Source organism: Ursus arctos, unplaced genomic scaffold, assembly GCF_023065955.2.
Source record: "Ursus arctos isolate Adak ecotype North America unplaced genomic scaffold, UrsArc2.0 scaffold_26, whole genome shotgun sequence".
NCBI lineage: Eukaryota > Metazoa > Chordata > Mammalia > Carnivora > Ursidae > Ursus > Ursus arctos.
This window is the reverse complement of record NW_026622941.1, coordinates 25,339,455-25,366,343: the sequence shown is the minus strand read 5'-3', so window position 1 is coordinate 25,366,343 and position 26,889 is coordinate 25,339,455. Positions and strand designations below refer to the sequence as shown.

Below are 26,889 nucleotides of genomic sequence, written 5' to 3'. Positions count from 1 at the left end.
TATTTTTTCAATTGTACTGAGGAAGTTACAGGCCCTAGACATGTTTTATCACAACATACTATTGGAGGTCCTAGGAGACCGAAAACGATCTTTGAAAAATGTTTGTGACTCGGTTTAATAATTACACGTTTTTGATAGTCAGCCCAGATCACTTTCTGCACACCAACCCAATGCAGTCAACAGGGTCCGGGGTTAAATAATGCCCAGGAATATCACAGGCTCACAAGTAAGGAAGCTGAGACATTGCCCAGCTAGCGATGTGCCCATCACAACATCACATGGCATTGAAAACGGACACGAGATCATGGGATGCCGGGTCTGATGTTTTCAACCATAACCAATGGAGCCTGCCCTTCCCCACGTAAGGCATACTTGCTTCAGGACCTCAAATCCTAGGAAATCAGTCTCAAGCTACTTACACAGTTCTCCATAGAAGTATGAAACGAAGTCCTGAACACCTTATCCCCAGCATTTCAAACTTTTCATAAGAGGGAATAATTCTTGGAGCTGACAGATTATCGACGACTTTTCAGTATTTACTGCATCCCCAAGAAACCAGAAGGCAGGCAGGCCTGAGCAAGAACCAAGGGCGACTGCTACAGCATTGCCCAGGAGGCAGTAGCACTTTCCAGAAAACCGTGAGGAGCCATCCCCCAGTCATTCAGGCTTAGCCCAGTTGAGGGCCTGGGATGGAGTGAGGGATGTAACAAAGTAGAAGTCCGAGCAAAAGCAGGTATTTGCACTGTGTCTGGGTCTTATTGCCAAAGGTTTGGGTTCAGAATGTTAAAAACGTAGATAATGTACTCCACATGAAAAACTCAACTTTAAAATCACACTCCTGCTTCACGTTTCATCGCTTTTTACATGTTGTCTCATATGACCCTCATAGCTCTCCCTGTGAGGGCACAGCTGGTATTATTAGCAGCTCACTTTTATGCCCAGGATCACACACCTGATCAATGTTGCAATCAAGTTGCCAGATTCTTGGTTCAGGGTTCTTTCCTATAAAATCCACCAATTTGCAGTTTTTCTATATATTTCTCCAGGATTGTGTGCAAAGCCCCAAGACTTTGTCTCCCTCCTCCACGTGCCTCTCTGGCTCCCGGCTTCATAACTACAGATCTGTATTTCAGAGAAACAAGGACTCTCCACGGCAGGGGGTCCTGAACAGGGCCACAGAGCACCCTCAGAGGGCTCTCGTTCTCCAAGACTTGACACAACCCAGACACTCTGTCAGTACCGCAACTTCTGAACTACAGCTGACAAGAGGCTAAGGAGGTCAAGTCAGAGGACCACCAGTGTTCAATATCTCTGACAAACCCGGTTCATGTCATCCAAATACACAAGAAGTGGGCGGCAAAGAAGAAAAGGCCATCTAAGGCTCACGGATTTCTCAGACCCAGTCATTGCTCTGAGGAAAGCCTTCCACCCTGGTCAGCAGGATCTGCTACTGTCATTTGAGACACTTGGTGGATTTTATTCTTGCCAAGTTGGCATTCTGTTTCTGCAATGCAAAAATGCTCGGACTGAAGAGATCAGATGGGGATTTTCACGTTTTCAGGAACAGGAGCAAGGCTTTCTCGGCCTCAGGTGGATGCATTACAGCTTGTGGGAGTGCTAATGAGAGCTAATTACTCTATTTACTTCATAAGCCAACCAGCCAGCAACAAGAAATGCCTGGTAAAACTCTCTGCGTTCTCAGGCTTTGTTTCAAAGGGCTGGTGCCAAAACGATCTGGCTGAAGAGATGGGCTCAGGGCTGCCCAACTGGATTGTTATCTCGAGATCACAAAGCACAGACTGTCTTTAAGGCCTTTGTATCCTGTAAATTAATAGTCACATCGGCATCAATTGTATTCTTCCACCCTTAATCTACTCTATTCACCGTTATCAACACTCCCACCTCTGCTCCCAAATGTCCACTCTGGCTGCAAATTAAGAAATCAAACTTTGGGCCTGGAATTTTAGGAAAACAACTGCCTACCTACCATTAAAACTGGGCATGGCATTTTACAATCCTACACTCTCTTTGCAATAGTCACAAGATTTGGCCAACAGTTCATTAACTTTGATCCTTGAACTCTAGACATAAGGAACTTAGAAATCACGTAAATTTCACTTAATCATTGATACTTAACTGTATCCATGTGTTATGTAAAGCATATACATATGGCATGAATTATATAAAAATGCAACTAATTTATGACTCTAATTTATGAAACTTATATAAATTACATTAAAAAGAGGCTTTCCCATCTTTGTCTCTCCATTCCTACCATCATGTCTTCTCCCTTCCATGGGAGATAGAAAACCACAGGACAACAGACTAAATTTCTCAGAATAAGAACAAGGTTAGTTATTAACCCTATAAAGCCCCACCCACATTAACCGTTCCCCATTCCAATACTAAGATGGTGTATTGTTGAAAATGCAACCATGACTTCAGGGACAAAAGTAAGAAGATTCAAGATACATTTTAGAGAAGATTGCCAAAGGGCATTATCTTTAACTCCACAGAAACAAGGCTGCGTTGGATTATAATATAACTCCAAGCTAAAATGTATAATTACTTGACTCAATTTATTTAAATGAAAAAGTCTAAATAAACACACAATAGAAGTTAAATGGCAAGACCATCCTCATGTTGAAATTCTTTAGGCAGAAATAATTTCATATTAGTGGAAGCCTTTTATGTGGATAACAAAATCTAGCATAAGGACCAATCAGATCCAACTCAATTATATATGGTGCAGAAAAACAAATTTAATTAACAACTGTTCTCCTGACTTACTTAGAAGCTTTCTCTTCTCTCATGATTTTCCACAAATTTTTTTTAAGAGAGAGAGAGAGAGAAAGCATGAGCACACAAGCAGGGGTAGCGTCAGGCAGAGGGAGAAGCAGACTCCCCACTAAGCAGGCAGCCCAATGCAGGACTCGATCCCAAGACCCTGGGATCATGACCTGAGCCGAAGGCAGACGCTTAACTGACTAAGCCACCCAGGCATCCCTACAACTTTCTTTTTAAGACTGCTTTGTTACCTGAATGTTTATAGTACATGGGACAAGTAACAAGTAACATGAATGATGCCAAAAATCTCAACTATGTGTAAAGGAATGACTAGGTTATGGCCCTTCCAAAAAACTGCCTGTGCTTTTTTACATAAACATGTAGACAAAACGTGTTTGATTTTGGCTGTGAGTACAGTCCTAAGCTGGGGATTCATCACAAAGTTCTCCAAGCAGAAGGACTTCAGAGAAGCGGTTGACATCCATAACAGAAAACAAAATCTACTCAACAGCATAATAAATAGGCCAGATAAAGAAATGTTCCTTGCACTGAAATATAAATAGTATTTACTAAAATTTCACAAGTCTGAGCAGGTTTGCCAGTTATTCTGAAAATTTAACAAAAAAGAACGGTAGCATTTTTAGCTTTAAGACTAGGCAGCAATCGTTACTGAGCTCCTGCATTAAGTCAGGGGCTGTGCTAGGCATCTTGTATACATAATCTCAATTTAATCTTCCTCATATCCCTGCGAGGTAGGCACTGTTGCTTCCGTTTACAGACAAGAAAACCACGGTTCAGCCTGGACAAGTCACAAAGTCGCAATCTTAAGACATGACTCTACTGGGATGCCATCCAAGATATGCCTGACTCCCAAACCCAAAGTTGCTGCTACCTTCTGCCCAGTAGTACCACCAAGAAATTACAACCAGAAATTACAACGATGGAATTGTTTCCTAAGTACAGAGGATCAGCTCTGGGGTCAGAAGCTCTAGATTTTAATTATGCTTCTATTGAGTGGTGGTTTCCTCCAAATTAATGGAGATGAAAATAGTATTTAACCTCCTAAGGTTGAGGGGAGAAGGATATAATAAAGCCATAGTCAAAGCGCTCTGCAAAACAAGTAAGCACTATTTGTATTTGCTATTATTACCTTCCTCTTTAAGCTTCAGCTGCTGAATGGCACGAGGGGAGTCCCACACAGGGCAACAGATTACCTTGATGAGGCCTGAGCAACACAGAGCCTGGAGCCCAGGAGAACGAAACTTAAGGGGTAAGGAGTGAAGGAGACTTGGCCAGTCTCTGCTCAGTGTACCTTCTCTCAGGCACCAGAGAAATAAAAGAATGGTGATGGGCCAGCTCTGTGCCAGGCACAGCCACTAGCAAGCTGCTAGTCCCAGTTACGCAGCCCTGTGAGAATGGATGGAAGCCCCTGCCTTCAGGGAAGCACACTTCTACCCTGTGCGAAAGAAATTCAAACCAAACAAAATGAGCCATTACCCAACACGAGCCCCACCCTTTCTCATCAACTTTCTCAACTCACTGGGCCTGCTCACACACCCACCCACCACCCCCGACACACACACACACACACACACACACACACACACACACACACAGATGGGGAGGTTTTTCCATGGTACACAGTAGGTGCTCAGATTCGACCACACACTTCAGCCCCGTTTATCCTCATTAGGAAACCCTACAGTGGTCTAGAGTGGGGGCAGAATTTTAAACACTGACAATTCAAGATAGTGACCTCCAGAACAGAAAAGGGTTCATTTCAGTACAGACAAGGGAAGGTTGAAGACCATGAAAAGAAAATCAACAGATTTGACTACATAAATATTTATACTCCTATAGGACCAAAAACAAAACTGAAAGACAAACCAAAAAGAAAATTAGAAGGGAAAAAAAAAATTGGTCAAAATATGTGCAATAATGATGAGAGAAGATTAATAAGGGTTAATAAGTGAAATACATCACCTCTGACAAATGAGGGAAACACTAATTGCCAATAATAAATAATAAATGGGCAAAGTTCATGAACAGTTTGTTAAACAGGAAATACAGTCAACAGTCATATGAACATGTTTGATCTCACTAATATCAAATAAACAAAAAAGAAAAATATCTTTTCTCCTAGAAAATTGCCAAATACTATTAAAATGAGAATATCACTCTGCTATTGGTTGCAAAAAGTAGTACACACTGTTTTGGCAACTAATAGCAGTATCAGTCAAGATCCCCATACACACGTCCATCCTTTTGTTCTAATAAAAACGATCTGAAAGACAGAAAATGCTGAGTACCTAAGATGTTCATCAAATACTGAAAACAGTCTCTGCAATCGGATTAAATAAATCATGAAACATCCCTAGAAGGAACACTTTCCAGTCCTTAGAAATAATATTTAGTTATTTTTGTAGTGTGGGGAAAGGCGAATAAAATAATGATAAGTAAAATAAGGGGGGGGACACAAACCATATGCTCAGAATATTTCAAATATGGAAAAAATAAATTTAAAAAATGGAAAGAAACACAGCAACATAGTTGTACCTTTGTGTGGTAGGATTACCGATAATTTTTTTTACTACATCTTTATGGTTTTTCTGTACTACTAAAATCTTTGATAAGGTGCATATTACTTTTATAATTACAAAAAATTTAAATAACAATCACCCTGCAAACCCACAACCAACAAGAGATGGAAATCCAACAACCCTCCAAACCACGCCCACAAATACCCAAACACTGGGCAGCAGGCAGGTAAGGCAGCAAACGGGGGAAGAGAGGCTTTGTCTTAAATCTAGGGCTAGAAAAACATGAGGCGTCTTGACATGGAAAAAAACTTTTCACCTCCCTCTTGTCAAAACATATTTTGGAAATTCATTAACCAAAACCTTTTCCAACAGAGGATTTAAACCCACACACCAAAATTATCTCCACAGAACAAACTAGTTAAGCAAACAGGAAGTTGATCAGGAACACCCTAAAAATTAACCATTGTTTTTACGGCTCCGATAAATCTAGCAGCTCGTGTTAGTACACAATGTAACACAAACAATCTCCAGTGAGTCCTCTAAACAGGAGAGCGCGAAATCGTCATCATAAGGGCTTTTCTTGGCAGGAATCACGGATGCCGCTGAAATTGAGCCTTTTGGGCTTCACCCTCCTAAAAGCTGATTTTATGATCTTTGAGATGGCATCCATTATCTGCCTTCATCTTCACAAACCTACAAGGCAGGGTTTCTCAACTTCAGCACTCCTGTCAGGGCAATTCCTTGTCATTCCTTGTTCTGTCCCATGCATCGTAAGCACGTTCAGCATGCCAGGCCTCCATTCCCAGCGGTACCACGACAAATGTTCCCTGACGTCGCCAAATGACACCCCCAGGGCAAAATCACCCCAGCTGAAAACCACCGGTACAAATGACATGCTCTCATTGCCCCCATTTTACAAAGGAGGAAACAGACACAGCAAGGCCCACCTAACTTCAAAGCCCAAGATCCAAAACTCAATACTGTATTTGTGCACGGGTAGGAGGCATACCTTCTAGTATAACTTACAATACACACCCATCTTTTCTACTTGAGTCTCCTTTGCATCCACCCCCATGGAGCCTCGTCGAGTCGGCCTTGGCGCACATCGGTCGAGTAAACCATTCCTCTCATCACGTAAACATTTATGGATGATGACAGATAACAGACTCTGGTAACAAAGGCACAGTTGTGGCTTTTGACAAGTATATCATCTATCTGAAAAACTAAGACATAGTCATGGACAAGCTATGTGGAGTGCCAGTTTTGAAGAAAACTGTTTCCTCATCTGTAAAATGGAGACGATGCTAGTGTTGCCCTCATAATTCACTGAGAGAAGGTGAATCTATTTCCTTTCACAAAAGAGGATTTCAAAAAACAGCCAGATACCAAATGCCTGGCAATATGCAGGCACCGGCACCGGACGGATCAGAGCACCTCAAAATCACCGGGCAATGAACCCTCAAAAACACCCTGAACTCACCACGCACTTGGCACCTGAGCATGTGAAAAACCAAAAATTTCATTACCTGCTTCCAGCAGAATTTGAGGGCTGAGCTCTGGCGGAGCCTCTCGGCAAAGGTTTCCTGAACTGCTTCAAGTGGGCCTGGGAAAGAGAAGGAAGGGTTCAAAGAGAAGAGCCAACAGGAGTAGGAGAAAAGGTGGAGTGGACTTAAACACTCCAGAGGGGCCGAGCTTAGGTCTCAGCCCAGCAGGACAGGGGAAGACAAGAGTGGGAAAAAAGGTCAAGCCCAGATGAGGACACAAGGTGACCTCCAGGTGACCAGTGGTGACACTGACCAGGTGAGACCAAGAAATATTTCTCCTAAAAAAGTAACCAAGGGCTGCTGCAAAGAATACATTCCATTACGAAGGTGGAGAACTTAATTTCTCAGACTAAAACATCAGCATTCCCCGAGCACAATAGGCAGATGCTTGCTTTAAATTTACATAAGTGAAAGTGACGATTTTGCCAGAACAATGAGTCAATCTGCCCTAAAAGTAAATCCAAATGTCTTCTTTTCCAAGTCCGCAGGTCCTCCTGTTCTGTAAGGGCATCAGCCCAACACAAGGAAACAAGAGCCCAGAGTAGCCAGATTTCCTGTTTTTAAAAATCTGGATTTCAATTAGGTGAAATCTCCCAAACTAAGTATTGACTTAAATTTCTTTAAATACCATGTAGGTCAAACCAAACCTATCTCCCTGCAGTCTCCACCCCAGGACCACCAGTATAAAAACACAGCCGTTAGCCATAGCCCACAGGAGGTCAAGTAAAGCTTTTTGGGGCAGGCAGGGGAGCCTCATGTCCAAGGTATATTTGGAAGATTTGTCTGGCAATGTGTTGTAGAATACAGGGAAGAAACCAACTATAGGGCGTGTAGAGACTGCTTTTAGGCAATAGGCTTGAGCAATGAAATGTAGAAAGGTCCCACAAGCACCCCCCTGGCTGAATACAAACAGGCCCTCAGGTGACACCTCAAAATATCCATTTGTCCGGGGTACCTGGGTGACTCAGTCGGTTAAGCGTCTGACTCATAATTCGGCTCAGGTCATGATCTCATGGTTCATGAGATTGGGCCCCACGTCGGGCTCTGCACTCAGCGAGGAGTCTGCCTGGGGATTCCCTCCCTCTGGTCCTGCCCCCATCCCACCCGCACCCCCCTGACTCTCTCAATCTCTCTCTCTCAAATAAATAAATAAATCTTAAATACATATACACACACACACACACACACACATATATGGGCCTGTGAACAATGGGCTACTTACAATTAGGCACAGTTAACAAAAATGTGAGAATTCCATACATCGGCATACCTTCTCATTACCCCCTTTTTTTTTTTTTAAAGATTTTATTTATTTATTTGGCAGAGATAGAGACAGCCAGTGAGAGAGGGAACACAAGCAGGGGGAGTGGGAGAGGAAGAAGCAGGCTCATAGCAGAGGAGCCTGATGTGGGGCTCGATCCCACAATGCCTGGATCACGCCCTGAGCCGAAGGCAGACGCTTAACCGCTGTGCCACCCAGGCGCCCCTCATTACCCCACTTTAAAAACAGCCCCCACCCACTGCCTCATTACAGGCAGCTTCTCCTCTGCTGTCCTGTCCACCCCCACACCCTACGGTCTATTCAATAAACTTCTATCTCCTTTGTTCTGCCTCAGGTGAATTCTTTCACCACTTGCACCACTGGCTTTGACCCAATCATCACCCCACATTTGGGGGCCCTCGATTGGGACAGACACCCCACTTAGACACCACAAGATCCACATCAGAGCTGACAGGGATGTGAACCAAGGCAATGGCGGAGGTAATAGAGAGTGATTTAAAAAAAAAAAAAAATGTATGAAAGGCAAAAAAAATAACAGTGCTGATGTCCAGGAGAGGATCCTTAGGATACCAGACACAAACCTGACCCATTGCAAACTTTGATAATAAAGGGGAGTCTTTAAGACCAAAGAGGAAACAGGCTTAACTGTGTGCTCTTCGACCTCTGAGAACAGGGCCATCCTCATGGACTTGTGACCTGTGTGGTCACACGGGACCCCATGCTCAGAAAGGCTCCATGCTTGGTTTAATGCTCTGCTGTCATCAACTTGAGATTCTTAACTTTGAACTTGTGTTTTGTAAGTGAGGTCTGATGGGGAAATGGAGCATGTGTGTGAGCAGAGGAGATCCTGTTTAGTATGTGTGGTCACCATTCTTACATAGTGTTTGCCATGACCCAAGAGCACAGAATTTCTGTGGATTCATGATGCATGGGAGTCCAGCAAGATTAGTTCAAGGTAAGTGTGTTACAAAGACAACTAAGTGAGCAGGTGGGTGGGTGCTGACAGCTCCGAGAAGCCATGCTTTCCATTCAAAGGTACCACTGCCCGCTTTGCATGCAGAAACAAAACAGTATCTTTCTAAGAAACACAACCAATCAAGGAATCCTATCATATCCTCTTATTCCTATTAGTTCCCTATATTAGCCGACCACGTACACTGAAAATAACGGCATAGAACGAAAAGGAGATAGGGCAACCCATGGTTCTTTTTCCTTTCAGTCCTTCCTTAAAGCCAACCCTTCCTTCTGTAAGACAAAGACTAATAGAACGCAGGTATCAAGAAGTGAATACAAGTAGTCAGTTTTGGGCAGTGTTTCCACATTCTGGTAAGAACGATACACATACGCACGTACAAATTACAAAATACAAAGTGTGTGATTTCAGTAATTCTGCAGATGTGTCGAATGCTCTAATATTTGCATTTAACACTGGACTTGCACCATATAAACAGTACAAATCATGCTAATAATTTAAATTTTGAATTTCTCTTCACTTAGAATGATATTAAATAGCAAACATGAGGACAAGTCAAGGGAGAGAGTGTAGAAGGAAAAGCTTTTTATGTTAGTACATTTAACATTGCTTTTTTTCCTGCTTTTTGAACAAGGGGACACACATTTTCATTTGACACAGGGCTCCACAAATTATGTGGCTGGCCCCCTGAGAACCACTGAACTCAAGAATATCATGCCTATCTAAAATGCTACACATGGGGCACCTGGGGGGCACAGTGGGTTGAGCAACCAACTCTTGGTTTTGGCTCAGGTCATGACCTCAGGGTGGTGAGACAGAGCCCTGGGACAGGTTCCACACTGGGTGTGGGGCCTGCTTGGGATTCTCTCTCCCCTCTCCCTCTGCCCCTGCAGGCACCATCCCCCACCCATCCCACCCCACCCCCACCCACTGCATGCTCATGCACTCTCTCAAATAGTAAATAAAATCTTAAAAACATAAAATGAAATGCTACACACACCTGGATAAGTTCCTCCTGATGTCTTTCAAAGCAACCCCCAAAAGACCCACCAATGGACTGATGGGGGTGCTGATTTTTAGTTCCATACTCTTAATTACTGAATCACTTCAGCCCTTTTCCCCCAGACCCCTCACGTCATTACAACAACACATCTGCTGAAATAGTGCAAGCCATGTCTTTCCAACTGAAAATGGCTCTAGAGACAATCAGTTCAACTGATGACTACAGAAGACCTAAGCATCTACGGCAGAGACCTCTCTGCGGGACACCTCCCTTCTACAGAGTGCTTCCCCGAGCTTTGGCGGTGCAGTTTTAACCAAACTCAAGCTGTTTCTCACCCCTCAGAGTGCTCGGGTTTCCCCTGGGAAGTGGTTCTGTGAACCACTAAGTCTGGCTGCCTAAAAACGCCTCCTTCGAATACAGTCAAGTTTTCCTTTGTCTCATTTCATTCTCCTCTTCTGTTTTGTACCACCGCTTTCCACTTCGATAAATTAATTTCCTGCCTGGAGACACATCCCGGCAAATGTGTCAGTTTGTATTGTTTAGATGAGAGACTTCTGTCATTCTTTCACATTTTTCCTCTGCACCAATAATCCTGAGAGCCGGCCTCTCAGGAGCCTCAATGGCTCGTCTATGAATTTCTTTTCACTGCCTCCTATTAGGCTGAAAAAATGCAGACTGCCTGTGGTGAACTTACTCAACTCTTAACCCTTCCAATCACATCTTTTTCTAGTTCCCCATCCTTTCTTCTAGCCCATCTGAAGAAGGACTCTTAGGGAGTTCAGGGCTACCCGGCCACTCTCCCCCTGATTGTTTTTTTTTTTTTTTTAAAGATTTTATTTATTTATTCGACAGAGATAGAGACAGCCAGCGAGAGAGGGAACACAAGCAGGGGGAGTGGGAGAGGAAGAAGCAGGCTCATAGTGGAAGAGCCTGATGTGGGGCTCGATCCCAGATCACCGGGATCACGCCCTGAGCCGAAGGCAGACGCTTAACCACTGTGCCACCCAGGCGCCCCATCTCCCCCTGATTGTTAATGCTGCTTTCACATCACACCCCCTCCCTGCCTGCTTCGCACCAAACTACCACAGCATGCCTCTCCTGGTTTCATTCCTTGAAAGGCTGGGCTAACGGGCCACCTGCGGTGCATCCCCTCCCTTGCAATCCTGTTTTTTGCACTCTGGACTGCATCTCTACTGGGCTACTGAGACTGCACTCTCCAAGTTCATGAATGACCTTGTGGCTGGCCCAGGGGCAGTTCCTCAGACCCATCCTTCTAACGGGTCTGTTGCGCCGGATGGCAAGGACAGGCCACGTGTGTTGGGTCTGCTTCTTCCCTTTGCTACCACCACCTTCCCCTTGTCTGGTGGCTCCTGCTCTTCCTCCTTTAATCAATTTCGTTAGCCTGATCGTGTCTAAATGTCAGGAGATCGTGGAAGTTATGTATTTGCTTCTCTTTTTACTCTGCATCTTCTTCAAAATAGCTGAGTTAAGAGATACAAATTTCCAGTGGTAAAATAAATAAGTCACAGAGAACAGAAGTGCAGCAGAGGGAATGTGGTCAATAATATTTTAATAACACTGTTTGGTGATCGATGGTAAACCACACCTATTGTGGTGAGCACTGCAGAATGTAGAGAAGTGTCGAATTGCTACAGCGCGCACCTGAAAGAATATAACGTGGTATGTCAACTATCTTTCAGTAAAAAATTTAAATAACAATAATAAAATTGGGAATATTTGATATATTGTACACAGCGTAACAGTAAATAACTAAATTTTCAATTTTGCTTTTTTAGTTTCAAAGTATTTTATGGTTTGTTGTGTTTCCGCAGATTATAGGCATTTCTCTAAGATTTCCAAAAGTAAATCAAATGAAAGATAAGTTGTACTCATTACTTATCCATAATAGAGGACATCTTCCCTTGATATTAAAAATTTCATGGCCTCGAAATAATTGATCAAAATTAGATTCAAATAAACCTCAGCATGCCACATTCTGTCATGATTTCTTGCCCCATATTTTCTAGCCTTTAAAAATATTTGACTACAAAAATGCTAATAAATATATATTCTGTAAAAAAAAAAAAAAAAAGTTCCCTGAAAGCTCTAACTTGCTTCTCTTTTTATTCTACATCTTCTTTAGTGAGTTCATCTATCTTACTCATTATGAAACAGCTACATGGAAATGATCCATCAATCTAGGATTCTGCCTAAACTCCAAACATGAATTTCAAAAAAATGTTTTTAAAGATTTTATTTATTTATTTGACAGAGACAGAGAGACAGCAAGAGAGGGAACACAAGCAGGGGGAGTGGGAGAGGGAAAAGCAAGTCTCCTTCTTAGCGGGGAGCCTAACGCGGGGCTCAATCCCAGGACCCTGGGATCGTGACCTGAGCCAAAGGCAGACGCTTAATGACCGAGCCACCAGGGCACCCCTCAAATTTTTTTAAAAGATTTTATTTACTTATTTGACAGAGAGTAGGAGAGAGAGTAAGACAGAGCACAAGGAGGGGGAGCAGCAGAAGGAGAGGGTGAAGCAGGTTCCCCTCTGGGCAAGGAGCACGATGCAGGACTCGATCACTGGACCCCGGGATCACCACCTGAGCCAAAGGCAGATGCCTAACCAACTGAGCCACGCAGGTGCCCCCATATTTCAAATTCTTAACATCTTCATGTGGATAAAATCAACTAACAGATCTTAATGGCATTTAACATGTCAAATACAGAAGTAAGCCAGAGGCAGTAATAGGAAGTGATTAGAGATACTGACCCTAGAGACTGTACCTATCTGCATTTAAATACAAACTCCAACAGAGGACAGTCCAAGATAGCGGAGGAGTAGGACACTTTAGTTTAATCTAGTCCCAGGAATTCAGCTAGATAGCTATCAAATTATCCTGAACACCTGTGAACTCAACAGGAGATCTAAGAAAATAGTTGCAACTCTACAAATAAAAAGGTGACCACTTTCTGCAAGAATGACAAGACAGAAAAACTCACATCAAAAAAAAAAAAATAAAAAATAACAAGGGGCAGTACAGACTGCCAGGGACCTAATCAGTAATAGATGTAAATAAGATGTCAGAACTTCAGTTTAGAATAACAATTATAAACATACTAGCTGGGCTTGAAAAAAGCATAGAAGACACTAAAGAAGCTCTTTCTGGAGAAATAAAAGAACTAAAATCTAATCAAATCAAAATTAAAAAGGCTATTAATGAGATGCAATTAAAAAATGGAAGGATAATTGCAAGGATAAATGAGGCAGAAGACAGAATTAGATACAGAAGACAAAATGATGGAGAATAAAGAAGCTGAGAAAAAGAGAGATAAACATACTGGATGATGAGGGGAGAATTCAAGAGATAAGTGATACCATAAAGCAAAACAATATTAACATAATTGGGATGGCAGAAGAAGGGGGGGGCAGAAGGTATATTGGAGCAAATTATAGCTGAGAACTTCCCTAATCTGGGGAAGGAAACAGGCATTAAAGTCCAGGAGGCACACAGAATCCCCCTCAAAAAATCAATAAAAATAGATCAACACCCCAATATATAATAGTGAAACTTGCAAATCTCAGAGACAAAGAGAAAACCCTGAAAGCACCTCAGGACAAGAGGTCTATAACCTACGGGGGAGAAACATTAGACTGGCAGCAGACCTATCCACAGAGACCTGGCAGGCCAGAAAGGATGGGCATGATACAAGTCAGGGTGCTAAATGAAAAAAACATGCAGCCAAGAACAGTTTATCCAGCAAGGAAGTCATTCAAAATAGAAGGAGAGAGAAAACGCTTCCAGGACAAACAGAAACTAAAAGAATGTGTGATCACCAAACCAGCCCCGCAAGAAATATTAAAAGGGATCCTTTAAGCGAAGAGAGAGGCCAAAAGTAACATAGACCAGAAAGGAACAGAGACATTATACAGAAACAGTGACTTTACATGTAATACGATGGCACTAAATTCGTATCTTTCAATAGTTACTCTGAATGTAAATGGGCTAAACAACCCAATCAAAAGACAAGGGAATCAGACTGGATAAAAAAGCAAAACCCATTGGTAAGCTATCTGCAAGAGACTCATTTTAGACCGAAAGACACCCCCAGATTGAAAGTGAGGGGGTGAAAACTATCATGCTAATGGACATCAAAAGAAAGCTGGGGTAGCAATCCTTATGTCAGACAAATTATTTTTTAAACCAAAGACTATAATAAGAGATGAGGAAGGACACTAAAAACATACTTAAAGGGTCTATCCAAAAAGATCTAACAATTGTAAATATTTATGTCCCTAACTTGGGAGCAGCCAATTATATAAACCAATTAATAACAAAATTAAAAAAACACATTCATAATAATACAATAATAGGGGGCGCCTGGGTGGCACGGTGGTTGAGCATCTGCCTTCAGCTCAGGGTGTGATCCCGGCATTGCAGGATCGAGCCCCACGACGGGCTCCTCCGCTGTGAGCCTGCTTCTTCCTCTCCTACTCCCCCTGCTCGTGTTCCCTCTCTCGCTGGCTGTCTCTATCTCTGTTGAATAAATAAATAAAATCTTAAAAAATAATAATAATACAATAATAGTAGGGGACTTTAACACCCCACTCATTGCAATGGACAGATCATCTAAGAGGAAAATCAACAAGGAAACAAGGGCTTTGAATGACACACTGAACCAGATGGACTTCACAGATATATTCAGAGCATTCCATCCTAAAGCAAAAGAATACACATTCTTCTTCAATGCACATGGAACATTCTCCAGAATAGATCACACACTGAATCACAAATCAGGTCTCAACCGGTACCAAAAGATTGGGATCATTCCCTGCATATTTTCAGATCACAATGCTTTGAAACTCGAACTCAATCAAAGGAGGAAATTTGGAAGGAACTCAAATACCTAGAGGCTAACAAGCATCCTACAAAAGAATGAATGGGTCAACCAGGAAACTGAAGAGTTTTTTTTTTAATTCATGGAAATAAATGAAAGTGAAAACACAACTGTTCAAAACCTTTGGGATGCAGCAAAGGCAGTCCTAAGAGGGAAGTATATAGCAATACAACGCTTTCTCAAGAAACAAGAAAGGTCTCAAATACACAACCTAACCTTACACCTGAAGGAACTGGAGAAAGAACAGTAAATAAAGCCTAAATCCAGGAGGAGAAGAGAAATAATAAAGATTAGAGCAGAAATCAATGAAACAGAAACCAAAAGAGCAGTAGAACAGATCAAGGAAACTAGGAGCTGGTTCTTTGAAAGAGTAAGGTCGATAAACCTCTGGCCAGACTTATCAAAAAGAAAAGACTTAAGTAAGGACTGAAATAAAATCATGAATGAAAGAAGAGTGATCACAACCAACACCCAAGAAATACAATTATAAGTATATATTATGAGCAGCTACATGCCAACAAATTAGTCAATCTAGAAGAAATGGATGCATTCCTAGAGACATATAAACTACCAAAACTGAAACAGGAAGAAATGGAAAACCTGAACAGATCAATAACCAGCAAGGCAATTGAAGCAGGAAGCAAAATCTCCCAACAAACAAGAGTCCAGGGCTGGATGGCTTCCCAGCAGAATTCTACCGAACATTTAAAGAAGAATTAATACCTATTCTTCTGAAGCTGTTTCAAAAAATAGAAATAGAAGGAAAACTTCCAAACTCTTTCTATGAGGCCAGCATTACCTTGATCCCAAAATCAGACAAAGACCCAACCAAAAAGGACAATTACAGACCAATATCCCTGATGAACATGGATGCAAAATGCTCACCAAGATACTAGCTAATAAGATCCAACAGTACATTAAAGGCATTACTCACCATGACCAATTGGGATTTACTCATGGGCTGCAAGGGTAGTTCAACACCCGCAAATCAATCAATGTGATACATCACATTAATAAAGGAAAGGACAAGAACCATATGATCCTCTCCATAGATGCAGAAAGTGCATTTGACAAAATACAACATCCTTTTTTGATAAAAACTCTGCAGTGTAGGGATAGAGGGAACATATCTCAATATCATAAAAGCCATATATTAAAAACCCAGAGCGATTATCATCCTCAGTGAGGAAAAACAGAGCTTTTCCCCTAAGGTCAGGAACACAGCAGGGGTGTCACTCTCACCACTACTGTTCAACATAGTACTAGAAGTTCTAACCTCAGCAATCAGACAACAAAAAGAAATAAAAGGCATCTGAATCAGCAAGGAAGAAGTCAAACTCTCTCTCTTTGCAGATGACATGCTATTCTATGTAGAAAACCCAAAAGACTCCACCCAAAAGTTGCTAGAACTGATACAGGAATTCAGCAATGTGGCAGGATATAAAAAAAATCAATGCACAGAAGTCAGTTGCTTTTCTATACAGTAACAATGAGACAGAAGAAAGAGAAATTAAGGAGTTGATCCCATTTACAATTGCACCAAAACCCAGAAGATACCTAGAAACAAACTAAACCAAAGAGGCCCAGTACTCTGAAAACTATAGAAACTTATGAAAGAAATTGAGGGAGACACAAAGAAATGGAAAATCATTCCACACTCATGGATTGGAAGAACAAATATTGTTAAAATGTCTATGCTACCTAGAGCAATCTATACATTCAATGCAATCCCTATCAAAATTCCATCAACTTTTTTCACAGAGCTGGAACAAACAATCCTAAAATTTGTATGGAACCAGAAAAGACCCCAAATAGCCAGAGGAATGTTGAAAAAGAAAACCAAAGGTGGTGGCATCACAATTCTGCACTTTAAGCTCTGTTACAAAGCTGTAATCATCAAGACAGTATGGTACTGGCACAAAAACAGGCACATAGATCAATGGAACAGAATAGAGAACCCAGAAATGGACCCTCAATTCTATGGACAACTAATTTTTGACAAAGCAGAAAAGAATACCCAATGGAATAAAGACAGTCTCTTCAACAAATGGTGCTGGGAAAATTCGACAGCCACATGCAGAAGAATGAAACTGGACCATTTCTTTACACCATACACAAAAATAGACTCAAAATGGATGAAAGACCTAAATGTGAGACAGGAATCCATCAAAATCGTTGAGGAGAACACAGGCAGCAACCTCTGCGACCTTGGCCATAGCTACTCTTGCTAGACATGTCTTCAAAGGCAAAAATGAACTACTGGGACTTCATCAAGATAAAAAGCTTTTGCACAGCAAAGGAAACAGTAGATAAAATCAAAAGACAACTGACAGAATGGGAGAAGATATTTGCAAATGTCTTACTAGATAAAGGGCTAGTATCCAAAATCTATAAAGAACTTATCAAACTCGACACCCAAAGAACAAAAAAAATCCAGTCAAGAAATGGGCAGAAGACAAGAAGACATTTCTCTTAAGATATACCAATGGCCAGCACACATGAAAAAAAATGCTCAACATTACTTGGCATCAGGGAAATACAAATCAAAACCACAATGAGATACCACCTCACACCAGTCAGAATGGCTAAAATTAACAAGACAGGAAACAACAGATGTTGGCTAGGATGAAGAGAAAGCAGAACCCTCTTATGGGATCTGTGGGAATGCAAGCTGGTGCATATTCTGGAAAACATATGGAGGTTCCTCAAAAATTTGAAAACAGAGCCACTCTATGACCCAGCAATTGAATTACTGGGTGTTTACCCCAAAGACACAAATGCAGTGAGCCAAAGGGGCACCTGCACCCCAACGTTTATAGCACCAATGTCCACAATAGCCAAACTATGGAAAGAGACAAGATGTCCATCGACAGATGAATGGATAAAGAAGATGTGGTATACCACACATACATGCACACACACACACACACACACACACACACACACACACAACGGAATACTACTCAGCCATCAAGAAGAATGAAACCTTGACATTTACAATGACATGGATGGAACTAGAGGGTATTATGCTAAGCAAAATAAGTCAGTCAGAGAAAGTTAATTATCATATGATCTCACTCATATGGAATTTAAGAAAAACAGAGAGGATCATAGGGGAAGAGGGGGAAAAGTAAGACGACATCAGAGGAGGAGACAAATCAACAGAAACTCTTAATCACAGGAAACAAACTGAGGGTTGCTGGAGGGGAGATGGATAGAGAGAGGGGGTAATTGGGTGATGGACATTAAGGAGGTCATGTGATGTGATGAGCACTGGGTATTATATAAGACTGATGAATCATTGACCTCTACCTCTGAAACTAATAATACATTATATGTTAACTGAATTTAAATTAAAAAAAATATATATGAGTCCAACATGCACAATCTAGGGAAATTCATCTAGCCTCTCTGTGCCTCAGTTTCCTCCTCTATAGTGTAGGGATAATAACAATACCTTTTCTTATAGCTGATGTGGGGATTAAATCTAAGTTAAAATACGTAAGGTACTTAGAATATGCCAAGTGCTGTGTAAGCATTAACTATTACTACTGTTGCTACTGTCATTCTAAAAACCTAATAAGACAGATACTATTACTTTACCCATTTATATAATGAGAAGACAAAGGTAAGTTACTGTGGGTCATGATGGAATCTCAAACTCCAGGTATTCAATTCTTAATTCATCTTATTTCCCATTAAAATTCAACTTTCACTTGTGTGCCATTTTTCTTAAGATTTTATTTATTTTATTTGAGAGAGAGAACACATACACGTGAGTGGGGGGAGGGGCAGAAGGAGAGGGAGAGAATCCCAAGCAGACTCTGCACTGAGCACACAGCCCAACATGGGCCTGAATCTCAGAACCTTGAGATCATGACCTGAGCTGAAGCCAAGAGTCGAACGCTTACCTGGCTGAGCCATCCATGTGCCCTGATGCCTTTCTGATTAAAGGTGTTTTACCCCTCTCTCCGCCCCTCACCACTTATATTCCAATAACATCCAACATACTATTTCCAAAGTCACCTTTATAACATAATTCTCATAATTCTCCCCACCTTTTAAAAAAAAAATCTCATTTTAAAGCATAATCTTGTCACTCTCTTAAAAACCCTCTAAGGGCTGGCTCCATTACATCTTTACTGTTCTTAATATTGATCTCTGTATCTCATCTTTCTCTAAAATTAATCTCACTACATTCTACATTTCACACCAAAGCCCAGCATGCTCATCTCCCCCCACTGCCTCCTCAAAATCTCCTACTCCCTCAAGACCCATTCAAATCCCACCTCCTCTAGGGATCCCACCAAACTCAATCCTTTGTTCGAGTGACTCATCTAGCTCGTTTGATCTTCCCACACCTACCTCCCAAAGATCCAACAAATTGATTTTTTGAACTTAAGCATTTTTTATATTTCAGGAATAATGCATGAAGGTTGTAAAATAAACATTAATATGCTTTTAAAAAAATTAAAGCCCCTTTCATCCTCCCTGCCATGCTAATCTCACCTCCCATAAATCACCCTATTTAATAATTTTTCATGCATTAACAAATATAAACTATACATATGTGCTTGGCTGTTTTCCTTAATATACAACAGACATATGTATAAGTCAACATGTTTTCTCTTTCAACCATATTAACAGCTAAACAGTAGTCTAAATCTGTTTTTTATTATGGTTATGTGTAAGGAGGGCCATCTCTGTTCTGCCCCCATCTCCCATATGTGACTTTTCTCAAGGGTAAAGACCATGTTTTGTTCTTACATCTTCAAGAGGACCTCATACCAAAGCCAAGAATTCCTTAAACACATATATTATCATATTTAGTCCTCATAAGCACCCAAGTATTCCTATTTCACAGAAGACAAGAGCACACAGCTTTTGGACAAGGGATTCTAACCTACATTTCTCTGACTCTGGAGTCCACACCCTTCATCCCCAGGCTATACCTAATAAATTTTTCATAAGGACATCCTTTTGCTTTTTCAACCAAAGTTGGAAGACAGAAGAGCTCCAAGTATTCTGATGTAGGTGGTTGAGGCTGAGGATAAGAGATAGGCGTTGGCCAAATGGCAAGTACACGCCAACAAGTGGTTGCAGCTATAAAGCTAATCTACCATTCGGTCCTTCAATCTGTGTTTACTGAGAACCTACTAGAAGTTGAATTACTTGCCTCTTCTTCTACAGACTCCCCATTACACTTTCCCTGGGGAGTAGTTGCCACCATTTGTTGAAAACCTCTGTGCCGAATGTGCCGTTATTATTTCTATTCATAATTTCTAATTATTTTGAAAATATTTCTAAAAATTCTATGAGACAAATATCAGCACCACCATTTTAAAGATGGGAAAACCTAGACTCAGAGAAGTTAAATTACTTGCCAATACTAGACTATGATAAATAGCAAAGCCAGGATTCAAGCAAAGGGTCTGTGTGGCTCCAGACTGGCCCCTCTTTTGTTGTACAGAATGCTGCTTTTTCAATTCTTAGAAAAAAGATGAACTAGGACTTTTTAAAATTTAGACTCAGTTAGGATTACATTTGGCTACAAGTAACAGACCCAGCTTCTGTGGTCTAACCAAATAGAGATTTTCTTTTCCTCCCAGAAAGTCAAGAAATGGGCAGACAAGTTCTGGTAGAGCAGTTCGAAAATGCCATCAGCTTCTCAGCCCGTTTAACACTTAAGCTTCTTGTCTTTGGTCACAAGATGGCTTCTCCATTTCGAAAACCACCTTCATGATCCAGGAAGAAAAAAGTACAAAGAGCAAAAGGTGAGCTCACAGAGGCCATCCCCTTATAAGAGCTTTTGAAAGTGGGGAGGGAGCCCAACCCACCTACTTCCATCTCATTGGCCAAGACTAGTGCACTTAGACACCCTGCAAGAGATTCTGGAAAAATTAAGTTTTTCGTTGCATTTTTGTTTTTCTTTTTAAACTGGCCACGGTGGTAAATTAAAATGGGGTTCGCTGTAGGGAAGATGTGGGTGGGATGGCTTCTGGTTGGCATTTAGCTGTGTCTGCCCCAGACGGTGATGTAGAACACAAGTCACCATAGAGAATCAAGGTACTCTGGGGAGGGAAGAAAGCAATGAAAGAAACTTAACTCCCTATATAGAAGCTTTCTGGTTGTGCAAAGTCACAAACTGATGGGGGTGGGGGCTGGAAGAATGTGAAAGCATCCACAGCAGCCGATCCAGAGGAAAAACACTGAGAGCCAGGTGATTTCACACAAATCATTCTGGCCAACTCACAGGTTCAACGGGAGTGTTCTCTCAGAGTCCTCCACTGTTTCGCTTCCTCCCACTCACTCACTTCCCAGAGTTAATATAGAGGAGACCCTACAGGCTCATTGGACTCTCCTATCATTCGTAAGAAGTAGTAGAGCGTGTCCAAATTCTGATTCAAACAAAACTCTCTACTATGTGTTGTTATAAGCAGCACCATGTTTAGACACAGATAATGGCCGCCGAAACATGACTTACGCAACCACTGCAGCCACACTAATGAGTTAGAATATTAAGAAAGTAGGCCATCTAGTTCTAGCCTTGTTTTCACTTTCTCCTAAATAAAGTAAACTCCATTAACTGTCCTCACAAAAACCTCATAAAACTCTGTGGTGGCGAGATGACGACATTTGTACAAGTACTATACAGAGAAAGGTGACAAAGAGCCAGCAAAAAAGGACTAGACCCTGTGAACTAGATCCTACATACAGAGATACAAGATAACGTAGGCATATTTAGTGATCTGGTAGAGGATTATGTGCATAGCATGAAAGAATTAATACGCTTCCCAATGGGCTTCCTGCTTCTTCCCAAGAACTCCCTTGCTTGCCTCAAGAACTTGGCCACACATTTATGAATGGGCTTGCTAATGAAAAGAGCATCTTTACTCTCTCCTATCAGGTAAAATTAAGTTTGCCCTTGTTAACACACACACACACACACACACACACACACACACACGCTACGACTCAGCACACCTGCTCTCTCAAACTTGTATCTGTTTTTATGTCAAATGCTGATTTCCCTAAATTAAAAGAGAGGTGAAACTACCTAGCCTTCCTCTGGATTCAGGGGGTGTCCATCAAATCTACAGCCAGCCCCAAATGTTACAGTACTTGATCTTCTTCCTCCAGGACTCACAGTCGAGCCATGAGCCTTTGCCAGAATGACTGGTATTGACTACCGTTGGAGTTTGTACAATTTCTTCAGTCATGGACATTTTTAGGTACACCCCTGTACAGAAGACACCAAATGATCTTTCTATTCTGAACTCATGACACTTGCCAATGAAAACAAGGATTTGCATGTGGGCCAGTCAAATATGAGTCACAGCAAGTTCTAGGGAGACACACAACCCAAGTCCAGTCACCAATTGTGACACCACACCCACCAGGACCACACTCAGGGTCCAAAGCCACATTTCAGAAATAGAAGCTCTTCAATGGGTATAGACCAGTACACATGTCACTCAGACCCTCCTCTCCCCCACAAAAGTGCGTAACAAGTGTGCAAACTTGAAACTCCTGGGAGAGCCCATTTTTTTTAATCTAAAATCCAGTTGTCTGGCATTTTAGATTCTTCAAAATGGAAAAAAAATATGAAGCAAAAGTAATCCTCACCACTTGGCCTTTTGAAACATTGTCCACTTAGGCCAAACTGGCATCAATAATGACTAGATTTAAAATGAAGAGTGTAAAAGAAATAGAAGTGTCTTTGTATTTTTTGCGGGGTGGGTTGGTTCAGTTTAGTTTTTTTAAGCCATTACCTCCAATTAATATAGCGTTCATCTTTGTGGTTGTAATATATGTGACAAAAGCTGTCAGCTTTTTGACTAGGAAAAAGGTTCTGACATGCACGGTGAGGAGCCTGAGGAAAAACCGGCATCACACACTACAGATGAAGCGACTGCACAAGCCCAGAGCGGGTTTTGGACAGTGTCCATTTTGGGGCAGTTTGATGACTGATTTAACTGTGAAATTATCAACTTTTAGTTGAAGGGAACTGCTGGCCAGAAGACAGACGCTTTGTTCCACTTATCTCCAAACACCACCCAGTGTCACTAATCTCAACAGCTTTGCATCTCATACTTACACCCATCTGTTCAACCACAGTTAAAAAATAACAATAACAATCCCAGCTCCCTGAACTATTTCACGATCGGCTGCTCAACTGTGACTTTTTCTTAATTTCAGAACTAATATGGCTTTCTAGGGAAATCTCTGGAAATAAAAAAAGGCCATCATTATGCAGTATCTCTTGCCTATGCCTCCGCCTTGAAGCAGTATTTCTTTAATAAAGAATCAAGACACACACCCAAATGTGAATGAATACTCATTATTTCACTCATTCATTGTTTTGAAAAGGTAATTCAAAGCAGGTCAGAAACATGTAATAATATCTTTGAAAAGACAGCATCAGATGAATGAGGTCTTCTTTCCGTTAACAGTTTAACAATGTGCTATTTGGGAACCTTTTTTGAGCGAGAGAGTGAGCACGGGTGGAGGGAGGGGGCAGAGGGAGCAGGAGAGGGAGAATTCCAAGCAGAATCCCTGCTGAGTGTGCAGCCCAATGAGGGGTCGATCCCAGGACCCCTAGACCAAGACGCGAGCCGTAAATAAGAGTCGGACACTCAACCGAGCCCCTCAGGTGCCCCTGGGAACCTTCTTAAATGGGAGACGAAAAACTCAAAAAGTTAACTTTAATGTAACAAATTACCAACCTAATCTAAATTAACTATAAAAATACAAATATTTCCTGAATAGGAAAGGCACATTTTTCACAAGGAGTCAGCTAGTGCGTAACAGGGAAAAAGCGACCTTGTTCTGATTTATCTCGTGCTGGTACAGTGAGTGACAAAAAGACTACATAAAAAGTTAAGCTCTCCCTCACTGAACCTGTCTCCAAAAAATGTCTATGATGCCCTTGAAATTAGGCACTATTGATCTGGAACTACATTGTGCCCTCCATTTCAAGCCAACATCTATCTGCCCACAAAGGCCAGATTATCCTATTTTTTTTAAGTTAGGTATCGGAAGTAGGATAGTTGCTGGTTAAAGAGAACTTAACCGAAACCTGATCCTACCCTTCTCAATGACTCAAATTTCTTTCAAATTTTGTCCTTTAAAAGTACTTTGTTTTACTATACCATACTACCTTATAAAAGCAACAGAGAAAGGGAAATAAATATTAGTTAAAATTAAGTATACTTAAAATAAGTGTTATTACTCGATAACACTGTGAATGAAATTTAAAGCACTGGCATATTCAAGGCCCTAAGCCAGGACTACTTTCCCGGAAAGGAAGCATAAATTTGAATTTGGCACATCAGGACAACATCGTGAAGATGCTCTTTACTTGACTGGTTATTACAAACTGCAGTTTGAACACTCTATCAACCAAGGCTCCAGTGAGCTTACATCAGCCCACAGGAATTCCACATTACCTCCTCTTTCCCACTGAAAAAGTACACTGGAAAATACAGTATGTTTTATGTACTTCCCATAGAACATAAATAGAAAAGACCCATTCACCACTATTTCACAGCCATTAAGCATTTGCTACTTCTTAGCCCCAAAACACAAACCAAAATTAAAATGTTCTGACCTTTTCAGTAAAACACACCTTCCCTTTGCAAAAAGCCTGCTCCTTATCCACTCTGTACTAATTTTTTCAAGAACTAAGAATAATACAGACCCAGGTGTTTTATAAACAACAGCAAAACAAAACACTTCTTTCTAGCTCTGAAATCTGATTGGAAAGATGGAGAAACCTGTCTGTGAAGTCCTGTGCTCCCTATTTCCCTCCATGGGTTTATAAGATGTAATGTGGCGTTTCTTTCTTTCCTCACCTCCTAGAAATGCCCTTTCATTCAAGGCACCTGGGATGCAGCTTTTGCCTCCTGATGAAGTTCACACCTGACCTGGCAACGGAAGGATCTTCACTGCTGAGGAACAGTGGTGAACGAAAGGGGAAACTTGATTCCCAAGTCTCAGCCCCTAGGTGTTTTGTTTTGTTTTTTTTTTTCTTCTCCAAAAGAAAGAGCCTCAAGCACTGATTAGTGAGGGTTCTGAATCAGTTTATAGAGTTAATTCTTTTCCCCAGAAAGTCAATCACAACCAATTAGTGACCTGGGCACACAAGATCTCCAAACAGGAAAAAGGGTTTCAAACAGGAAATAAACAAAAATCAGAATTCTATACTTCCACCTCTCAAAATATCTTTTCCTTCCAAGGGCCAATTGCGTTTCCTAACTTCTAAACTTGGACACTAAATCCAGTTCTTCTTCTGCTCTCTGCACTTCTTACTGAAAGGAAGAATTTGTTTGGTCCCACACGCTGAAAAAGCCATGCTCCTATAATTAAGAGTTTGTATGCCCCGCCTTCCACCCCATTTCCCTGTGAAAACTCTCTTCTCCAAAAATGATCCTTGAAAACGCAGTTACCAGCCCTCACTCATCCTTTTCTCAAGCAGCCACAGGGAGCAGATCTGAAGATTCTCAGCAGCTTTCCTAACCCCTCCAGATCACAAAGTTGGCAATGAAAGGGATTCTGTTAAAGTGTCATAATGAAAAGGAGTTGGAGTTTTAGAAGTGTGCCCCCAAGAGACGAGTCTTCCCACAGCTCATAATTAATACATCCCAAGTCAATTTCTCAGATCCTGACTGGACCATATAATATAAAAGGATTTTTTTACGTTGACACATAACAATATTAAGAATAACAATATTCTTTCATTTAAATCAACATGTAACAGGCCACAGGGAAACTAAAAAATACAAACCTTTCGTTCTCTTTCGAAGGGCATAAATTTTGAGTCGAAACTTGTGACATTGTTCAATACCGCCCCCAACACACACACACACACACACACACACACACTTCTCTAATTGGGGTTCTCAAGTATTACTGGGAGACTAGGGTGTGGGGGGGGGGGGGTCTAAGGACACAGACAATCCCTTACAGGTCCATCCTGGAGGTACTTTTCACATATAAGTTGGGAGCCCCCGGAGTTAAGCCCTCCCCCCAAAAAAGTTCCCGTTCCCCCTGGGAAACAGGAGTGAGTTGGAAAGGAAATCGACCCGGGGAAGAGGAGGAGCAGCTTGCAACACCCCGCTGCAACCACACAACGGTGCCACTTCCCTCCGGGTCTCTGAGAGGAGCCAAACGCCCTTACCTGGGGGTGGAGAGCCGCCGGCACTAGTTCCAAAAGTTCTGGTTCACCTTCCGTCCGAGTTCAAAGCCCCGGCACGGCGGCCCCGCCGCAGGCTCTCAGCCCGAACCCTTTCCCGTCCCGCTCCCGCCTTCCCCACCCTCTCGGCCCTACACCATGTCAGGAATCCGGGCAGGCACCGAGCTGGGAGCTGACATCACTCCCAGTTCCAGGTACCTCCCCCTCCCACCTCCCACTCGCCTTCTCTCCTCCCTCCCTGCGGGAATTAGCCAAAGAGAGTTCGCAAGGGGGTGGGGTCGGCCGCGCCCGGGCGCCCGCTGATTGGGCCCGGGGGCCGTCACTCAGAGGAGTCAACTAATTTTATACATTCCTCGCCGAGCGAGGTTAGGGCTGGGAGTGGGTGGTGGTGGTGAAAAAAAAAAGCTGCTTTTCCTGCTATCTCTAAGAAAAGGAGGTGATGGTATGGGGAAGAGCCTTGCGGGTCGTGTTTTGAACTTCTCGGCGCATGTACTACATCCCAGGTCGGAAACGAAACTAACCCACCCCAGCCCCCTTTTTAAGGAAAAACAATTGCCTCTGTGTCACGGGCAAGTACGAGTCCGGCGGCGCGTGGAGCAGAAAATGGCTAGCTTTAAGTCATGCAAATAAAGGAAACCGCCAGCTCTCTCTTCTACCCTTTTATCTTGG

At 42.0% G+C, this 26,889-nt stretch overlaps 1 protein-coding gene across 29 annotated transcripts in view; it reads right to left on the bottom strand.

Moving 5' to 3' along the window:
- The window catches only part of PPFIBP1 (PPFIA binding protein 1), a 173,993-nt gene extending 147,530 nt beyond the window's left edge, over window positions 1-26,463 (bottom strand). For 10 of the 29 annotated variants that reach the window (XM_044385585.3, XM_048216807.2, XM_048216804.2 and 7 more), the window contains exon 1: window positions 26,206-26,420. The gene's annotated coding sequence lies outside the window, so the exon portion shown is untranslated. Of the gene's footprint in view, window positions 1-6,853; window positions 6,931-26,205 lie in introns of all 29 variants that reach the window. The other 19 variants (XM_048216803.2, XM_048216802.2, XM_048216805.2 and 16 more) reach the window with 7 other exon arrangements.
- Between the last annotated feature and the right edge of the window lie 426 nt (window positions 26,464-26,889).